Source organism: Columba livia, chromosome 3 (genome assembly GCF_036013475.1).
Source record: "Columba livia isolate bColLiv1 breed racing homer chromosome 3, bColLiv1.pat.W.v2, whole genome shotgun sequence".
In the NCBI taxonomy this organism is placed as follows: domain Eukaryota; kingdom Metazoa; phylum Chordata; class Aves; order Columbiformes; family Columbidae; genus Columba; species Columba livia.
In genome coordinates this window covers 94,302,362-94,322,216 of record NC_088604.1, presented here as the reverse complement: position 1 = coordinate 94,322,216, position 19,855 = coordinate 94,302,362, and the positions used below count along the sequence as shown (strand labels likewise).

At 40.0% G+C, this 19,855-nt stretch overlaps 1 protein-coding gene and 1 long non-coding RNA gene across 2 annotated transcripts in view; one reads left to right on the top strand and one right to left on the bottom strand.

Annotated features, from left to right (window-relative positions):
- LOC110365678 (uncharacterized) overlaps positions 1-19,855 on the top strand; it is a 191,933-nt gene that overhangs the window by 40,451 nt on the left and 131,627 nt on the right. The gene's annotated exons all lie outside the window — the stretch shown is intronic.
- Positions 2,289-19,855, bottom strand: part of LOC135579116 (uncharacterized) — a 29,199-nt gene continuing 11,632 nt past the window's right edge. Inside the window, exon 4 of the long non-coding RNA XR_010471593.1 lies at positions 2,289-18,066. This is a non-coding gene — a long non-coding RNA (uncharacterized LOC135579116). The remainder of the gene's footprint in view (positions 18,067-19,855) is intronic.

Below are 19,855 nucleotides of genomic sequence, written 5' to 3'. Positions count from 1 at the left end.
CACATGGATGTGTAAACTCTGCATGTGCTTCCTTTTGATTCTGTTTCTTCTCTTCCTCACTTGTTGAATGTCTTCATGCAGTGAGGACAGGCAAGATCCAGATTCCTGGATGTGATTAAAAGGTCCCATCCTCTTGCAGTTATTGTTATTTCACTTCTCAGAATCGCAGGGGAGAGCAAGTCTTAAAATGTTCAGAGCCTTTTCTTTTGTATAAGTATTCAGCAATATTTATCTGAATGATCTGATACAAAAATGTATTGGAAAGGAAAATTTCTTTGGCATATGCTTCCTCATTAGAGTTACACTCAAAACAGAAATATTTTGTGTTTTACTTTGAGAGTTTGTTGTTTCTACATCCATCACGAGTGGAAATTGGAAAAAATATGTATGAAAATATATAGGCTATTACTTGTGCTGTCTAGTGACTGAACTGAAATAGTTCCGGTGGCATATGGACTAAAATGAACATAGCACCCAAAATGGTTCAGGGAATTAGAACATTTTTTTTTTCAGTTGCAGATGGCATGAGAAGAATCCCTTGGTAATTATTGCTTTGGAGAAGCCTAGGAGGTTCCGCCTGAATATGAAGAGAAACTTCTTTCCTTTGAGGGTGACAGAGCACTGAAGAGGCTCTTTAGAAAGGTTGTGGAGTCTCCTTCTCTGGAGACATTCAAGACCCGCCTGGACACGTTCCTGTGCAATCTACTTTAGGTGAACCTGCTTCAGCAGGTGTGTTGGACTAGATGATCTCCAAAGGTCCCTTCCAACCCCAGCCTTTCTATGATTCTGCAAACTGGAGGGGCTCAGAACTGATTCCCACACCCCGAGGACTGTATGTCTTTTTACATCATATTTAATGTACTTTGAGACAACAAAACAGAATCTCCCCCTCTGCTGACACCAACTCTGTGCTGTGTCTGTAGCTCACCAGAGTGCTGGAGCTCTGAGGACATCCATTTGGCACAATCCTTAACTCCAAAATTCCTCGAGAGATGTAATTTTTTTTTTGTGTTGCCAGTTCATTTCACACAGACAATATCACCAACCACAGCCATGAGTCTTTTGACACAAGATGGGTTTCCCAATGGGCTCTTGTCAGTGGTGTTCCTTGGTGGGTCAAAGGGTTCATTAGCGAGGAGCTTAGCCTCTCTTCCAGCGAGCTGAGGGCTGGTTTAGTCTTCTTCACCTTGTTGATTTAACAGTGCATTAATTTGCTGGTCCTGAGTGGGGAAGATTATAAAACTTTATATCCCCAAATATGACATTCTTTCAAACTTAAAATCTTTGTAACAGCCACTAACATATTGAGTTGTTTTAAAATCTTGCTGTAGGAGTGTTTATCTATGGAAAAATTGCTTGTGTGGGAGAAACATTTTGCTTTTCAACAGTGGCTGGGAAAATTCATTTATTTGCACCGAAGGAAACAACAGAAGAAAACTCCCTTTATTTTTCCCATTAGAAAGACTGTCTTAGAACATCAAGAAAAATAACACACTTTTTAGGAGGAGGCTGGCTTGAGCCTCATTTGAAATTATTTCCTGTGAGTTTTAAGCTGCCCTCTTTGTAAAAATGGGGTTTTTTTGGCTGTTGTTACTGAGGGGATCCAGACCCGGGGTGTGCTGAGGGTGCGGGGCTGGGATGCGGGAACCGTCGGCACCAGCTCGGTGATGCAAACCGGGTGTTTTCTGTGGTACCAGCCCCAAACCCCGGCGGGTTTTTCACACAGGCAAACGCGAGCAGTCGCAGGTGGCCGTGGTGAGAGCCTGCCACTAGATCCCTTGGCAAGAAGGTGGCGCTGGCACTCCGAGATTGGGAGTCCTTGCGGTGGGTGACTTTGCATCCACAGGAGCACCTTTCACACGACTTACACAGGCTGCATCAAGTGGAAAAACAACTTCCTTGCAGTTGTTTTAAGTTGTTGGGGTAGAGGTTTTAGAGGGTTTAGTTTGGTGGGGTTTGTTTGTTTGTTTGTTTGTTTGTTTTGTTTTGTTTTGTTTTGTTTTTTAATGTGTGTGGGCTTTTTGTGTGGTGTTTTTTGTTTGGGTGTTTGGGGATTTTTTTGTGTGTTTTTTTGTTGCGGTGTGGGTTTTTTGTGGGTTTTGTTTGTTTTTTGGTTTTAGGGGTTTTTTTGGTGTGTTTTTTTTGGTGAGTTTTGTTTGGGTTTTGTTTTTTTGAGGGTTTTTTGATTTTTTTTTAATGGGAAGTGTGTTTTCGGTTGTTTTTTGTTTTTTTGTTTGTTTTTTAGTTTTGTGGGGTTTGGGTTTTTTTGCTTGTTTTTTGTTTGTTTGTTTTTGTGTTTTGTTTTTTTTTTATTTTGGTGGGGTTTGGGTTTTTTGTATTTTCGGTTCTTTATGTGGTTTTTGTTTTTTTGTGTTTTTTGGGTTTTTTTTGTGTGTGTTTCGGGTTTTTTTGTGTTTTTGTAGGTTTTTTTGGTGTCCTTTTTTTTGTGTGTGTGTGTTTTTTGGTGGCTTTGTTTTGTTTTGGTCTATTTATTTATTTATTTGGTTGGTTGGTTTTGTTTATTTTCTACTTTCTCCAGTGACTGGCACTTGGAAATCCTGCTCCCCTGCAAACAGGGTCCTCTCTTCTCCTGTGAAGCGCAGCCTCAGCTAGCACACATGTTGCACCACCTCCATTGTATCCCAGCACAAACCAGCTTTGGAAAGCATTAGGTTCTAATAGGCCTTTTTGTAAGGAGGGTTTGTGACTCTGGGAGTGACCTCTGCAAGCAGTGGTTCCTTTTGGTGAGGTGAAGGATGTGGTGCTGTGAGCCGGGACCCCTCTCTTGGTGTCAAAACCAGGTTTTCCTGGTTTTGGTGACTTAAGTGCTCAGGATGTAACTTCGAACTCCACTCTGTTCCCAAAGTATCTTTTTCTTTTGCCCACTAGTTGTTTGTTTGTATCTGAGTCCATGTGTTAGGTATGGCTTTATAAATGTGAGATCATACAATCATGGAATAGTTTGAGTTGGAAGGGACCTTCAAAGGTCACCTAGTCCAACACCCCTGATGTTCTCCAGGCTGCCTATGAATGGGTCTTAGTGAGAGTAAATTGGATTCATTTGAACCTTGAACTTCAAGGCATTCTCTTCCAGCACCTTAATTTTGGTGTTTAACCAATCACTGTGGTGAGTACCGGCCATATACATGGCAGAACAAATGATTATTGTTATTTTCAGCATGCTATAGTTGTGTGTGCGTGGTGTATACATAAAATAGAGGCTCCCACTTACACGGTGTTCTAGGGTGCCAAGTGTTTCTCCTTCTAAGACTGCGTGCTTTGCCATATACACTGACTACAGTTTTTATGCACCATAAAGTATAGGATAAGAAAGGGTTAAGTCTCCGTTGTTGCCGGCTGTGCAAATGACCCGTGTGTACATAGCTGTATTTTTTTCTGGGCAGATCTTTTTTATATATATATAATAACTAAACTACGACATTAAAAATTCAAGTTCTTAAATCTTATGGGTTTTTTTGTTTTTTTTTAACATAGGGAGTAATTTGGTAACAAAGTACTATCCCAATGACAAATTTTTCTATATTAATTTATCTGTTAAGTCAGTGGGGGAGGGATGGGAGAGCTGGGGAATGGTGGCTGTGTATAAACTCGAGGCTGCATTTGGCAATTCACCCGAGCGCTTCCTGCCAGCACAATGGTTACCCCAGCATGCAATTTGTGCAAAACGGGTAGATGATTTTCTTCATAAGCATTAAGTACAAAGGGTACTCCATGATGCCATCTAATTGCTTAATCCCCAAGTAGTTCTTTGGGCATTTATTAAACACTAATTGCATGTGTAAATGTTCCTAATTTACAGCGTGTGAAAGTTGCAATGAATGCACACAACAGGATGTCAAAGTGACATTTCATGGAAAGATGCAGTTAAGGCAGTGTTAAGTTACTTCTAAATAGGATTAATCATTTATTAAAGTTCAAAGCTCATCAGAGCACAAGAACAAGCATATGATTTGTTATTGTTCAAAAGTAACTTGTGGAGGGGAGTCATACCTCTAAAATTTCTATGATATAACTTAGTACACTGCAGTAAATGATGAACTTAGACTTAAAAAAGCTAAGTGAGGTGAGCAATTCAGCACAAGGCAAAGAACTTGTCTTGGCAACCGTTGCACAAAGCCTGATTGGGCTGTTAATTAGTGCTTGCATTGTAATAGAGCCATGGAGTCCCAGGCACTGTACAGAGCTGTGGGGGTGGGGGGTGTCCCTGCCCTAGAGCTTGTGTTACTTCTGCTCATGAGATGTGGGAACATATCAGTCTTGCAGGGTGTAGAACATCCATAAAGGTGTCGGGACAGGTAACTGGCAGTATTTGGAAAGGAACCTGCAGCCCTGTTGCCCAGTGCTCTGCCCAGTGTTCCCACCACTGGAGTCAAAGCTTTGATCCTCTTGGATCTTGAATATGACCATAGATATATGCACAGGAACACAAATAACAGTTGGCACCTGAGCTCTCAGGAAAAGCTCCCAAGTCCTAGGTGCTCTCTGTTTGTGCTGGATTTCACAGGGAAAAGTAGATCAGGAAATCATAGGATGTAAAAAAAAAAAAAAAAGTACTTTTTGAGACATGACTGTATGCTTTAAAATCATTACTGCCTGTGAACCCTACTTTGTGCTGCACACTGCTCAGACATACAGAAGTATCTTCAAAGAGGGAGAAAAAGACTTGATGTTTTATAGTATCAACAGGAGCAGAGTTCAGAATGGTGATGTTCAGTCAGCCTGCCCACCCAGCTCAAACACAGCCCTAAGTCACATACCTTTACCCTGTGTGAGATGTATCAGCTCTGGGACTTTTCTGGTTCTTTAGTGGATGCTGATGCACCTGCATCTTGGGACTTAAGGAGAGGCAATAATTCCTGCGGGTACTAGAGTGTGGTAACCCCAGGTTCCAGTATAAATTGGGGAATGATCCATTAGAGAGCAGTGTAAGGGAAAGGGACTTGGGGATCCTGGTGGACAGCAGGATGACCATGAGCCAGCACTGTGCCCTTGTGGCCAAGAGGGCCAATGGCATCCTGGGGTGTATTAGAAGGGGGGCAGTTAGTAGGTTGAGAGAGGTTCTCCTGCCCCTCTACTCTTCCCTGGTGAGACCACGCCTGGAATACTGTATCCAGTTCTGAACTCCTCAGTTCAAGAAGGACAGGGAACTGCTGGAGAGAGTCCAGCATAGGGCAATGAAGATGATGAAGGGAGTGGAGCATCTCCCTTATGAGGAAAGGCTGATGGAGCTGGTCTCTTTAGTTTGGAGAAGAGGAGACTGAGGGGTGACCTTATTAATGTTTACAAATATACAAAGGGTGAGTGTCACGAGGATGGAGCCAGGCTCTTCTCGGTGACAAACAATAGTAAGACAAGGGGTAATGGGATCAAACTGGAATACAAGAGGTTCCACTTAAACTTGAGAAGAAACTTCTTCTCAGTGAGGGTAACAGAGCACTGGAACAGGCTGCCCAGGGGTGTTGTGGAGTCTTCTACTCTGAAGGCATTCAAAGCCTCCTGGACATGTTCCTGTGTAGCCTCATCTAGGTGTTCCTGCTCCAGCAGGGGGATTGGACTAGATGATCTTTCGAGGTCCCTTCCAATCCCTAGCATTCTATGATTCTATGAATTCAAGTGGAATGGCAATCCAGCTAGAATTTGCCAGAATGAGTGGGAAAATTGAAGGCTTGCACATGAATATCCTTGTCCATCTGTGAGATGCCTTGAGCTCATAATAGCTACAGGAATAATGCTGATTGAATACTACCTGTTTAGAGACTGTTCTTTCTTTTTATTTTGAAAATTAGATAAGTGTCTTCATGCATTTGCATGCGCATTGTAAATGCATCTAAATCTCACATAGTTCTATACTTTCAAGTTCACTCTTGGACCTCCTTGGACCCATGAGGAACAGAATGTAATTTTCTCTTGTCCAGCTGTGCAGGACTGTCAAGGCTTTACTTTCAGACATGGCAAAAAATGTGTCTGATTTGCCACAGGCTTCCATGGTAAAGACCAGAGCTGCAGAAAGGGCTAAGCATCCTGTCACATTGTGTCTAGGTGTTTCCTATATAGTAGATTCCTTAACATAAAATTCGGTGCCTTTAGCCCAGACAGAATTACGTGTGTCAGAATGGGATCTGACGATATTGAGGTATGGAGGAAAGTGTCATCTACAGTTCCTGGCACTGAAGGGAGGCATGTGTTTCAAATTTAGCACCACGTCTGTACTTAGAACTGAGCATTAAAGTGTTGTGGGTTTTTTTTTCAGCCATCTTAAAGGAGGAGCATGTAAAAAGGGACAGAAGAAGAGTTAATCATATCTGAATGCCAAAACCAGAAATTATCGTTTATGCGAATTCTGGTCCAGGATTCAAGCAAAGTCTTTTGTTAGGCTGAATGGCTTCATCATCTCCATGTGAAACTGCTGAAGAGAGCTGGAGAAAGTTTATGTATGCATGATGAGGAAAACCTAACTTTTCTTGCATCTGTCCTGGGCCCTTTGTGGTTAATAGAAAGAGTCCATTAATTCAAGCATATGCTTTTGGACTCCAGGGGAAAAAGCGGTTGTGATTAAAAGCCACCTTCTACTCATATAGTTTAATTTTCTCTGTTGTCCCCAGACGAGACGAAAAACTAGAAAGAGCATAGATGGCCCAAACAGTTTAGTTTAAAACAAAACAGAGCTACCACAAATCTCTGCCTTCCCTTCACACCGAGCTATGCTGGGAAGCTTTGGCACTCTTTGAAGGCTTGGTTTGTCTCCTCGCTCAGTGCTTGCTTTTTGGCAGGAGCGACATGTGCTGACCTCCCAGGTCTCCACAGCTCCCAGAGTAAGGAAACCGCAAAGGGAGAAGCCCGCATCTTACACAGCATCCTCTGCATTCTGTTCTAAGGCATGGAATATCAGACATAGGCATGGAATATCAGACAAGCCAGCACCTCCTGTGAAACAGACCTTCAAAGTGGAAGGAGGACATGGCAAATTGGTGGGGTGACTGCCCACAGGAGAACACAGGGGATCTCTGCAGGAGAAATCTGCTGTGGGAAGAAACTAAAAGGCCAGTACCCTGGGATGTCTTCCTGCTAGGCCAGCTAAGGAGTAACAACTCTGCTGTCACCAGCAGGCAGAGTGGCACCAGCATACATTTAGGTCATGTCCATTTGGGTGTTGTGTTTATACTGATCAAATTGTACATGAACTCTAAAGGAGATCAAATTCTTAATCAAGTTCAAAAGTTCAGCCATTTGCACTGACACAGCTCGTACTGGGCTGTCTGTATCTCTGCACACCAGAGGTGCATGGAGGCAGCAGCTGTCCCTGCCTGCGGTCTGTGAAGGTTTGTGATCCAGGAGTAAGAAGCGGGGGGGTACAGTGGTGTCCCTGGAGGAGCACACCGGTCTCAGGGTAGATGGGAGGACTCAGCGGGGACTGGGCACTGCTGCTACTCACAGCGTAACTGGGCTCTGTCTAACCAAGGTCTGCCTAAGGTCCCACCTGCAGACAGGGCTGTCGAAGGAAGAGCCATGTGTAAAATCTTTCCTCTTCTGTCCTGTCTGATCTATTTATTTGGAAGAGGTTGTGCCTAAAGAGTTAACTTCCTAGATTTTAATTTTTTTTAGTTCATAAGCTTTTTGGTCTCTTTTGGTGAGCAACCTACAAGAGGAAGCCTAGACAGACCTAGCTCAAAACTGGCTGGGCCAGTGTCTCACCATAAAGTACTGTAAAAGCAAATCTGATATGCCTCTTTGTACCCTCCTTAAAAGCCCCCTCTGCTCCCAAGTGTGTGTTTGCGCAAAAGCAAGCCTTTTGAAACCAGAAACCTATAAAAAGGAATCCTACAATTAAAATAAAAGTTGTCAGTGTAAAAGTAAGGCACCTTCAGTAAGGACAAAACCATACCTCCTCTGGGGTGCTTATAACCTGAACATTATGGAGAACCAAAAAGAAAAGTGCCGTTAGCAATATAAGCAAACTGTCTCTCATGTCATTTGAGTAACTTATTAAGGGCTATTCTTCTTGACTGGACTGGGATTATGAGTAAAGTAAAATATTATTCAAGATAAGAAGGAATATCCAAACTCATGTCATTAATGGTTTCTAAGATTTCATCATTACAGTGTCTATGCTTATAATTACCCCACTGACACCCTTTAAATGTCCCCAGTAAAATGTGATATATGCTTTTAAGATTCCCTAAATGAATATCTAAATGGATCTATAGTATAAAACTTTAAAACCAGGGACTTTAAGAGAAGCCTTTGTTTAGCATTGATTTTACTGTTGGTGGACTAGATTCTGAAGTGGACTAGTTTTTATTGAGACAATGGCTGTGTATTTTCATGGAGTTTCAGTAAGCTAACATTTAAGCTATTGGTTCATTTAAAATACCTTGGTACCCTACAGGTGTGTATGTTTAACCTGGAGGGATGAGGAACAAGAAGGACAATTACAGGATTTCTCTTCTGCCTTTCCTTCCCCCCTCCCTTGACACTCCTGCTTGCCCAAGAGGAAAAAGCATCACATTTCAGATCCTAGGAAGTCACACTTGCCCTGTTTGTTCTCTGATATAGGCCTATAAATGGAGACATTCAGTCTGTAAACAAGTCAAGCTTACAAAGTGACTGAAAGATAACAGTCCCCCATCTAACAGTGGGAGAGGAGAGATGGAGCAGGGGGAGGGATGACAGAGAGGCTGCAATAAAAACAGGAAGGTCTCTGTTGGTCCTCTTGAAGTTAGCAGTTAAAAACATCAAAGCCTGGTGTGTGTTTTTTTCAACCAGACTGCTGTGTCACTTTATAATTCTTCATAAAGCAACCATCCAGCCACTAACATACTGCAACTGTTAGTGCGAGCTGTGCTTTGATTTAGAGGAACTGTATCCAGCTCCAGGCATGTTAAGCTAAGGAGTCTCTTGTAGGTTTACTTTGCATGCTGCGTGCCATTGAAGAAACTATAACTTTTCAGAGCTGCTAATTGCAAGTTGTTCAGGATTTTTTCCTTTCATTAAAAAAAAACCTCACAAACAAATTGCACTACCCTTCTCTCCCGCTCCCGAAACCCAAATCGTTTTCCCAGACTCTGAAGTCTTCAGATTTTCCTACGTTGAAATTTTAAGTGGAAAACAAGATGGCAATGGAAAGGAAGGAAAAACAACTATATGGTATATATCAAAGCAAAAATGTACATATACTCAGCTCAGTTCTAAGAAATATAAATTATTCAACAGCTGCTTCAGCAGACAGATATTTGAAAAGTTTGAAGCCAGCAGAGTGCATCAGTTCTCTTAGATGGGGGAAGGTATTTTGTTCTTCAAGAATATGAGATTCGGAGAATTGCACGAAGTTTTTACCCCTCCTTGGAAAAGCAGCCAAATAAAGATAGGTGGGAAGAGAAGCAAAGAAGGGCAGGAGCCTTTAAAGTGGGAAGAGGAGCAACTTTCTTCTTGGCAGGGGTGGGGGAATAGGGACCTTGCATGTAAACAGTGTTAGAAGCTTCTCTCCAGTATGCTGCACAGGCAAACCACTCTGGTTTATTTTTGCTAAAAAAGCTGACTTACACTGAACTGCATTTGTTTTCAGCTTTAGCATAGGAAGAAAAGAGCAGTAACAATTCTGGAGAGAGCGAGCAGCCAGACCAGAGCCAGCCTTTGGCCTGGACCAGAGCAGCCTGGTTTGGGGTTGGAGGCGGGATTTTTGGCAACTCTCCTCCAAGGGAATAGGTGCTGTAAGATTCCCAACTGCTGTAGGGAGCAGATGAACAGGAGGGGTTGCTGCAGTTGGGAGGAGGAGTGGAGGTAAATGTTCTAGATGGGACAGGTGGCTGGTGATGATGTCCTCTCTTACCAGATATGATCGGTAAAAACTCACATCTAGGTGATGAGATTTCCTCCAGCTGTGATTCAGGATTTTAGCCTCAGTCCTTCACTACTGATCCCACTAGCAAGCATTCTCAGAAGAGGTGAAGGTGCAGCAGAAATTTTACATGGAGATCAGCAGTGCAGAGCTCATTCAGGGGACATATTTTCCATGGGCTTCCATGTACAGGCAGAGTTCAAACAGGTCACCAGTTGCATCCACAAATTGAAACACACCTGCATACTGCTTTCCTCTGGCATCTCTTAATGATAGGTGTAGTCAAGTACTTAGATGGATGACTAGCATGATTTCTGTAAGCCATTTATAAAGGGTCCCTTTTTTTTTTTAATCATGAGCACATCTTTGCATATACTTCCACTGAAGGGAAAATCTGTTCCTTCTTGTAGTTTTTAACAACTGAAAAAAATAATTAGAAGACAACTTAAACTTACAGATCACTTCAAGTAAACACGTATTTCTAGAAAGTGCAGATGCTTACTTCCAAAATGTATATTAATATTTTATTATCAGGTGTTCATATATTACCAGCTGTTCTAAAAATGTCTGTTTTATCTAATATTACTCATAATAATTAGCTATAATAATATGAATGCATGTTTGATCTTTAGCACAGAATAAATCAAAAGACCTGCAAAAATGTTAGGTAAAACCTACTTATAAGTTGCAATATGCTAAAAGAAAGTGCCGCAATCATGCTGTGTCTAAACTTCTATTCATATCAGCTTAAACTGAGACTTTACTTTTAACTGACGGGATATGTGCCTAAAGTGTTACACGGGCACTTAAAGGTGAATGTGCACACACCCACCCAGATAAACATGTAAAAAAAGAAAATTAGGTAAATAAATGTAGGCTAGAGAGCATGCCTTTTTGAGAACTTCAAAGGCTTTAGTATTGGTTTCTTCTAAAAAAATGGTGTATGTAATGGCTACCTGCTACAGACCATGAGTTGAATACAGTTCCTCCAAAGATTCCTTTAGAGTCCCTTGCAAACTTTTGCAAAAATATCATAGTTTTGTTTACATCTCAATCGATGTAAAAGTTACTAGTAGAAAAAAGAGAAGAACTTGTCATCATCGGCTAGTCTAGTGGCAGGAGCTTGTTGTGAGAGATTATGGAAACTTCTGGAGTACAAGCCTAATTTGTGAACATATACGTGCAGTTATGTTTTAGAAACATATTCAAGCCACATCATTGCCAAAAGGGGCTAGTGGAAAATGAGAGCTGAGGTTTCCTGGCAATTTAGAGGTTTTTTAATCCCTTGTAGAAGTTTGCTGGCAGTGTGAAAAACTTGAGTGAATCATGAAACAAAGTATTTGCAAGCATCCATCAGATAAAAGCCACATTTACTTCAAAGGTATTAGTGCATCTTTTTATTTGCTTTTCATGCACATTCATATGTATGACGTTGTGTTTGGAAGACTGTCCATGACAGAGAAATGCCAGAAAGCCTGCATGAATAAATATGAGCAAATGTTCATCAGATGTTCATACCACAAGTGGCTTGCTCAGTTCCTCTTGCCTGCTTTTCAAAGGTTGTTGTCCATTCAGAGCAGACAAATCTCAAAATGAATTTGAGGATTTGCTTTTTGTTAATAAATGCCTAAGCAAGGATATTTTTTGGACATACACATTCTAAAAATATATTAATGTGATATAGTCATAGAAATATTATAAGTAAGAAACACATTGAATTTCATTGAAGGTCCTTCATGAATAAAAAAGTGCCTGTTTTCTACTGCTAGTTCACACCTGTGTTGGACCACAAGTAGCTGTGAATGTTTGAAGTTAATATGATCCCTCAGAAATCTGCCATGTTTTAGGTAGCTGGGATCCAATTTTTTTTTCTATATGGGAGCTTGGGTTTTTTTTAAATCTTTCAGAGGCAGATCAACAGATGTTAAAGTTGCCTTCAGGAAGAACTATTAATTCTAAGTTTAGGTGATGCTAAACATATAGATATTATGTAAGTTTTACCTGCTGCAGTTTCTGTAGAAGTGTGGATGCCATCAAAACCATTTAAATTAACAGGGGCCCTTCTAGTGATTTAATCTATTTCAGTTTGGGCTGCACGCATCTTATTGACAGAACATCTAATTTTTCTCATTGTGTTGAATGCTTGTATCCTTGTGTCTCTTGCCATCTGAATGGATAAATTTCAGCGCAGCTGACAAGCCTGCGGTGCCGTGAGCTAAGGCACACTTGCCACCAATCTTGTGTGGAAATCCACTGCCTTCAACTAAGCCAAGGGGATGTCAGTACAAATATGCATGTATCCAACTAATCCAGAGTATTTGGAAAAGCTGTGGCACAAGTTGTTGGATAAAAGCAAGATCCCACGAGTGATTGTTCAGGAAAAATATTGTGAACTAACACAAGTTTTTGGTACTCCAATAAAACTTATTTAGAAATCTGTGTCAGCGAGCACCTTTTTCTCTTCTTCATTGCTGTCATATATTGAAGATAAATATGTATGATTTTTCCTGTTAATCTTTTTATGTGGTAGAAATAATTAGCATATGATAAATAATAATATAAATTAATAATAATAATAATAATCTCATGGGTTAGTGCATGCTTTTCTCTTGTGAGCCTGAAGTTTCTGAGATGGCATCATCTGTAAGAGAGAGCAAAATAATAACAGCAGTGTCACTTCAGAAAGGTGAGCTGGTTTCTCAGAGGGTGTAGAGGAGAACAGAGAGGGCTCTATGGTTTGATTTCAGCTCACTGAACGCCTGGGGAACTGTGGATTTTATATGGCCGGAGCTCAGCAGAACAGAGCTTTGTCTTGGTAACTCAAAATGACTAGATCATGCCTGGTAGCTGGTCCTGGAAACCTGACCCTTGTCACAGGCTGACTACATCAATTTGCAGTAGATTGATGATGTATAGACTGTGGGTGCCCCAGGGGAGGCCCAAGAAAGGCCTGAGAAACATTGTATTGTTAATCCATACCCCTCATTAGCTTCTGCTGTGCTGGATTTCAACTCCCTGGCAGGGCTGGGGGAGAATGTGGTGTTGTCTGGCATTGTTATTGTTGCCTTTTGAATGAAAGGATGTTTTAAGATACCTTTTCTCCAAAGTTTAGTACATCAAAACTGGCAGGATTCTTTATTTTCCTTTCTAGCCCTCTTGTCAAGTGCCTGGAATTCCTAGATTTTATTTGTATATTGATTTAGCACTCTCCACTCAACAGCCCGAGCTTTATCTCTTCCGGATAAGAGTCTCTCTCTATCCTCTCCCGAGTAGTGGCAGGTATATTATATACGCTGTAATCAATTTGCATTTCTCTACTATTCATCAGCTCTTGTGCTGTCGATGGAGCTGTAGCCCTGCATTCGCTGTTTATGTTCTTCAAGATGTGTTGCTTAACCATTTCTTCTCAGTGCACTGCAAGGTTTTAATTTAAAGGAGGCTGTAGTTTTAAACGTGGCTTCCATCAAACAGTAACATCTTTGTCAAACTTCAACAGAATTAACCTTAACTGCCAAGGAAGTTTTGACTGCCATCATAAAAATGTTTGATTAGTGTTAATAATTTATTAAATTGGTTTGTCCTGACACTGCCAACATGTTGGAAATCTCTCAACCATTAAAACATTAACAGAGACTGTAATACAATGCGCCTTCTGTTCCACGTTTTATTTCAAGACCGCATTCTTACGAGCCTGGTTCTGTGGTGTTCCAATACGCTCTCATTAGGACTGCATTAAAAGATGAAATATGACAAATATTAAAAAGCGTGGGAATGCGGAGTAGAGCATGGTGGGTGTCATTTTGTGGGCAACTCTGCTGTGATTAAATTTTTGCAAAGCAAACCTGGTTTTCCAATACCGGGAAATAAAATCACTAGGCAAGTATTTAACTGAAACAGGCCCAATGTGTTTGATAGCTCATGTATTTTAGGAGGCTAGATGAAACACAGTTAGAATTTCTACTAAGAAGCGAAAGCTGATATTGGGCCTGCCATGCCATTCAATTATGTAAGAAACAAAGTCCTATTTGAGAAAAGCATTAACACCTTGAGAATAGAGTGATCAAGTTTTCATTTGATTACTCACATCTGCATTTGAATTGCTGGTGGTAGGAGGTCTCACATGTTCTACCAGTAACACCTGTTTTGGCTCAGGCAGATTCAGGAACTACATGTAAAGTATTCAGTATAAGAGGCCATTTAAACAGTAACAAGATTTTAGTGTATTTCCCAATTAGATGAAAGACAGATGAAATGGAGGCTCAGTTTATCCTTTGCAAGTTGCTGTTAATATCAGTAAAAGTAAGTAAACAATTACTTTTTACTTTTCTTCTCTATTTAGTACTCATATAGGAAATCCAACACTGTCTCAAATGTGTAGACTGAGGTTACAAGTTGTATCAGTGAAGCACAGACACTGAAAAGTAAAAACAGAATTTTCATTTTCCATCCCAGTCATGAATATATATTGAGAATAGTCCCAGTACCTAGTTTTGAAATTTAATCCAAGGCTTTTGAACTTTGAGAGTGAACTATTCCATAATTATTCATAACAGCTGAATTGGTCCCCTCTTAAATCTTTTCTTTTCGGTACCCCCAAAAACATGATGGGTACATTAGTGAAAGTGATATTTTATTCATAAAAGGAAAGTTAACTAAACTTTAATATGAAGCTTCAAATGTCTTTTTTTATTTCCTCATGATTCAGGATCCTACATGCTGTTATTAGAAATTTTAGCTATTTTGTATCCTGACATGTTTACCTCCATTCTTGGCTGGAGAGGGATAAACTAAGACAAGCACTCTTACTAAATGCAAAGAAATTTCCATCTTAAGAGCATCCTCAGCTCCTCCTCACAGTATGCTATGTGTAAATGATCTAAGAGTCTTTCCAAATTGTAAACCAAAGGTTGTATAGGTGAGCAGTCTCATATTCATGGGTAATGCATTCCCATACAATTTTCTTCCACTGTAAAGAGAGTTGGAAAAAATTGAATTAAGTCTATCAACTGATTATTTTCAGTTCCAATATTGGTTTTTTTCTAACAAAAATCCTGACTCAATAATTTTTTAAGTGGCCTGCACTAACATACCCCTGAGTATGATCTAATGAGGGTGCCTCTTGGATCATATTGGAATATTAAAGGGACTATTTTTCCTCTAGCTTTTCAAACTAAATATTCTTTTTTTTTCATATGAGAACAGTCCTTATATATACACATTGAAATCCTCTTCAATGGCACCATTTTCCTGTCTGCAGCTTTGATGTACTGCACATACTTATAAAAAGGCTATGTTTTGGGAGCAGCAGTGAATAGACCTCATCATGGCCCTAGCTGTTTAGCAGTGAATTCAAATACAGTTGTATGAGTGAACTGAAATCCATCAGAGGAGTAAGATCTCTGTTCTGTTCAAAACAAAGCCATGCCTTTCGTTTACAGTTATTTCTACCCATCTTTCCAGCATTTAGGTACAGTAAAGTAAATTAATAAATGGAGCACAAATACCTCTGGCCCATATCTCTGCTTATGTGCTCTGACTTGATGCTTGAATTGATATTGTCTGTTACCTGCATCTCTGGTCTTAATTTGCATGCATTTGGTGACTTTGTTTACTCTTCTGTTGTACTGGCTATTTCTGTTGAAGCTGTCTAAAATAAGGTATAAGCAAGATTGCATAGTTTGTTCTTGTCATTACATTCCACCAATTTCTGCAAAATCATGTTCCTTTTAACACTTCTGACCAGCCACAATACCAACAAGTGGGACTATTGCCCAAGTATCTGATAGTTCAAAACAGTGTGTTATAATACTACTTCCTTATACTTAACTTTGCCCAGCATTGACGTGGAAAATTATAGAGGCTAGCATTCATCTTCTGTGACTAAGTAATGTTATCTTCAAATCTCTGCAACAGAACAAATCCTGACTGCAATCCTGTATGTAGCTCTGACATGGTTTCCACTAGTGGAGGGTTTCTTCAGTTATTAAATTAATAAATGTGTGTTGTACAGTTATGTAAATGATTTGTGTGACACTGGAATCCAAGAGTATGTTGAAGGGAGGAAAAACAAAACAAAACAAAACCAAACAAACATAAAACCAAACCAAAACAAAAAAACCCACCACCAAACACAAAGACCCCCACAACACCACCAACCAACTCACAAACCTAGAAATGCAAATAGAAGATGAAATTTGACAGTAACTCAAAACTAGCTACATTTTTTACTATCAGATTGTATCATTGTGAAAAATAACACAAGGCAGAATGATTCTATATGGATACTGTGATCCTACACAAGGCAAAACAAGATGACATAAAGGACAGGACAGCTCAAGACTCTCAGGAGGCGATAAACAATAAGTGTAAATGAAAATAAAATCAGCAGAAATAACCTATATTTAAATAATAAATTAGTAATGAAACTCCATGTTAGACAAGCATTAAATTCAAAGATAGTTTTGAAAACCAGAACAGCAGACAACATTTGAAAATAAGATAACCAGGCTGGAGAATTAAGATATAGGAATGAGACAACACCAAATATAGATCTTGTTGTTTGTGACTAGGAACTCAGAGACATTCTTAGTGTGCTGAGCTTCTTGTTTCCTAGTTCAATGAAGTTACATATTTCAACAGATTGCAAGTCTGGATTCATACCCCTTCTTATCTCTCATACCCCTTCTTATCTCTCTACGTTCAGGTCTATCTAGATGTGAATTTTACTGCATGATCAGTAGTAAGTCATCAGATGAGGAGGTGCAAATTATAATGGTTTCTGCATAACTCATGATTCCCTAGCCACTCAGGAGTTTAACATTTCTAAAAGCAATATTTGGATATTTTATTACTTACAAAGCCTATGGGCTGCTTGGGTCAGTCTTTCGTGTTGTCTTTCATTTTTACCTGCCCTGCCTCATTAGTTAATAAGTTTTATGTCAAGATCTAGACAGAAAAAATAGAAATGTAGCTGCTGAGTATTTTCTTACCCATAGCCGAGCAAATTATCTACAGAGTAGTGTCTTTCTCTTAAACTGCAATTCAACTTCTCAATGTAAATGGAGGCAGAAAAAGCCAAGGCACGCAAGAACTCATAATTTTATCCTGCTTCTGCACAAATACTTGTGTCTGAGAGTTGGTGCAGTGTGGTCTCATGTTACATGAGTACATCATATGCAGAGTTCAGGCATGAAAGCTGTTCCACAGATAGTCAATGTTTAGCTATGATTATTTAAGTTGCACTGGTATTGCATGAGCATTTTTAACAGGAAATGCTGAACTTTGTCCCTTTCTAGTAAAGATGTTATCTTTTGTAAAAGATCCCTCAGAGCTGCGGTGCACCTGTCCTTTTACATGCAGCTGCATTTGACCTGGTAGAAATCTTTGTAGCATCAACAAACAAGGTTGTTACCTTTTTTTTAAAAAAAAAAAAAAAACAAAACAAAAACAACCAACCAAACAAACAAAAAAAAACCAAAAAACAAACAAAAAAACCCAACCAACCAACCAACCAAAAAAACCTCAACACACTATATTTTATCTCCTTCCCTTCCTTCCCTTTACTCCAGCTCTCAAACTGAAAATCACTTCCCGGTGCCCCAGTTAGAGGAAATATCTTCAGAGATACAACATCAGGTGACTTATGCATTTTTGTCTGGTATAATAAAGATAGGGGAGCCTTTCAGTGTAATTGCTTAACTAGACAAATATTTACTTTAGATATATTGTAGGTTGTATTGCTCTACAGCGCATTAGACAAAGTCTATATTGTGAGAGTGGGTGGAACCTGGTGGCTACTTTCATTCATCCCAAACCCAGTCAGACTTTTATCGAAAACCACCCCAGGGAGGCCAGACTTATCAATCTCATGGGAAACTGCATAAAACTTTTTATTATTGCTCTGGCAAGAGTCTAATGGAGGGTAGATTTTCAGTGGTGCAGGTGTTGACAGTACTGCATCCTGCATCCTTTCTGGAGTAGCTGATTGCAGTAGAAATCACTCTTTCTGGGGTTAAGTCTGTTGCATGTGCTGAGGGGGGCTGATTTGCCTCATGTTTGTATTGCAGCATGGTGAAAATGGTAGTCAACGAGCAGTGTGATTGCAGATGCATCCTCTGTCTTGGTGGAGAGCGAGTCCAAGGACAGGAGTGGTTCCAAGTGCTGGGCAGAGCAGCCCACAGGGGAAGATCCTGCAGCTTCCTCTGGTGCGTCTGCCAACAAATTGTAAAAGGACTCTTCCATGATGGAAATTTGAAAGCAATGCTGTTCTCCCATAGAGTGGTTCTGTCTATAAAATGGGAAGGCCAGCACACTGCAAACTTAATCTGTCCTTGTGTTGCAGAGCACTTTGGAAAAAATACCACACGGTATTTTCTGTCTCAGGTTGGAAGGCACGAAGCAGGAAAAGAGACTAGCTGCAAAATTATAGGGCAACTGGGAGAAACCAGGATGAAAGCTAAGTCTCCTGATGTTTGTGGTGCTTTCAGTAGCATCCCAGCCCAACAAAAAGTATACAGCTGTTTAACTTGCTTGAAGTTAAGCAAGTACTTAAATACATTTTTGTATTTAGATTTTGTCACTGAAGGCATGCCACTATAACCCAATTATTAATACTTCTAAAAAAGAAACATGATATTATTTTACGTATGTGCAAGAGAATTTTCCTCTTCTTGCTGCACGTTGAGAAATGGGTGCATGGTGGGAAAAGGATTATTAATAGGGTGAGGGTGGAAAAATGTATTTTAACAGAAGAAAGAGCATGCACAGTTATAGTCTCACAGCAAGAAATAAACATTGTAATCATAAACAAATGTAACCTTGAGTACAGAAGACAGGGATTTTATTGTATTGACATATGGCACTTGGGCAACAATGGAGGATTTGTTCTCTTACATTAGTCAGGACACATTGGCAGGCAGGCCCTTTCTGTGGCCATGGCTTCCAGATAGCATGTGTCAGAGCCTGGATTATAAAATGTCTAGGCGTGTACAAATAAAAGCAACAAGAAGACTTGCTTTGAGAGGGGATGGAGGGATCTCTTCACCTGAAGGCCTGAGTGTGAATGTTCTCAAGAACAGTACTGGAAACCAAACCAGCATCGATAAAACTTCCCTTCCATTTTGAGACTGCTCTACCTTTCACATTTAAGTGCTTAGATTTACACTCTGCAAAGTGTTATCTGTGTGTGGTATCTTGAAGTGTAATAATCCAAAACCAGCTCTGGAGATCTATGCAAACTGTGATGAGACAAACTGATGATGTGGTTCCACATGAGACCATGGCCTGTCCTCATGTGTCAGGTTTCTGCTCTCAGTGCCACCAGCTTAGATTGTATCAGGTTCCTCACACAGATCCTATGGGGTCATGTTTCTAAATCTGTATCTCAGAGAGAGGTGGGAATTGTTTCTTGTAAAATAAGCTACCCTGGAAGAAAGGGACCTCTATTGTGTGCTTGTGGACACAATCTGGATGGCACCACTACTGACAGATAATGCTGCATGAGTATGTGAAAAAAGCCTTGGCCATTCAAGAGTCCACTGGCTTTTCAATTAAGCAAAATCATGAATATATTTGCAAAGGACTACTTGTTCTTTGTTTGTTTGTTTGTTTTTCATGTTTGTCATATGTTAGTGATACTTTCAAGTTTTTGATAACTTGACTGTATTATAGTTCATGCTGTAATAAGACAGAGCTCCTTTCCTGTAGGATTTTTAGTTCTGTGTATTTAGAAAGGCAAAAAGGTGTTATCAGTTTCCTTTTTATGGAGAAGTAAGGCAGAGAAAAACAAAATGCCTTGACCAAGGTCCTTTAGGATATTCATGCAGAACTGGGTATTAAAGCAAGATCTCCAGTTCCAGTGCAGTGACTTTTAATGTGTTTGCATATGCTTAGTATCTTCCAACTCTTCACTTGTTTGTTTAGAATCCAAACTAATTATAAACAAAGCCCCTGTTTTTCAAGATCAGATTGCAGATGTTGGATGCAAATGTAACATGAAGC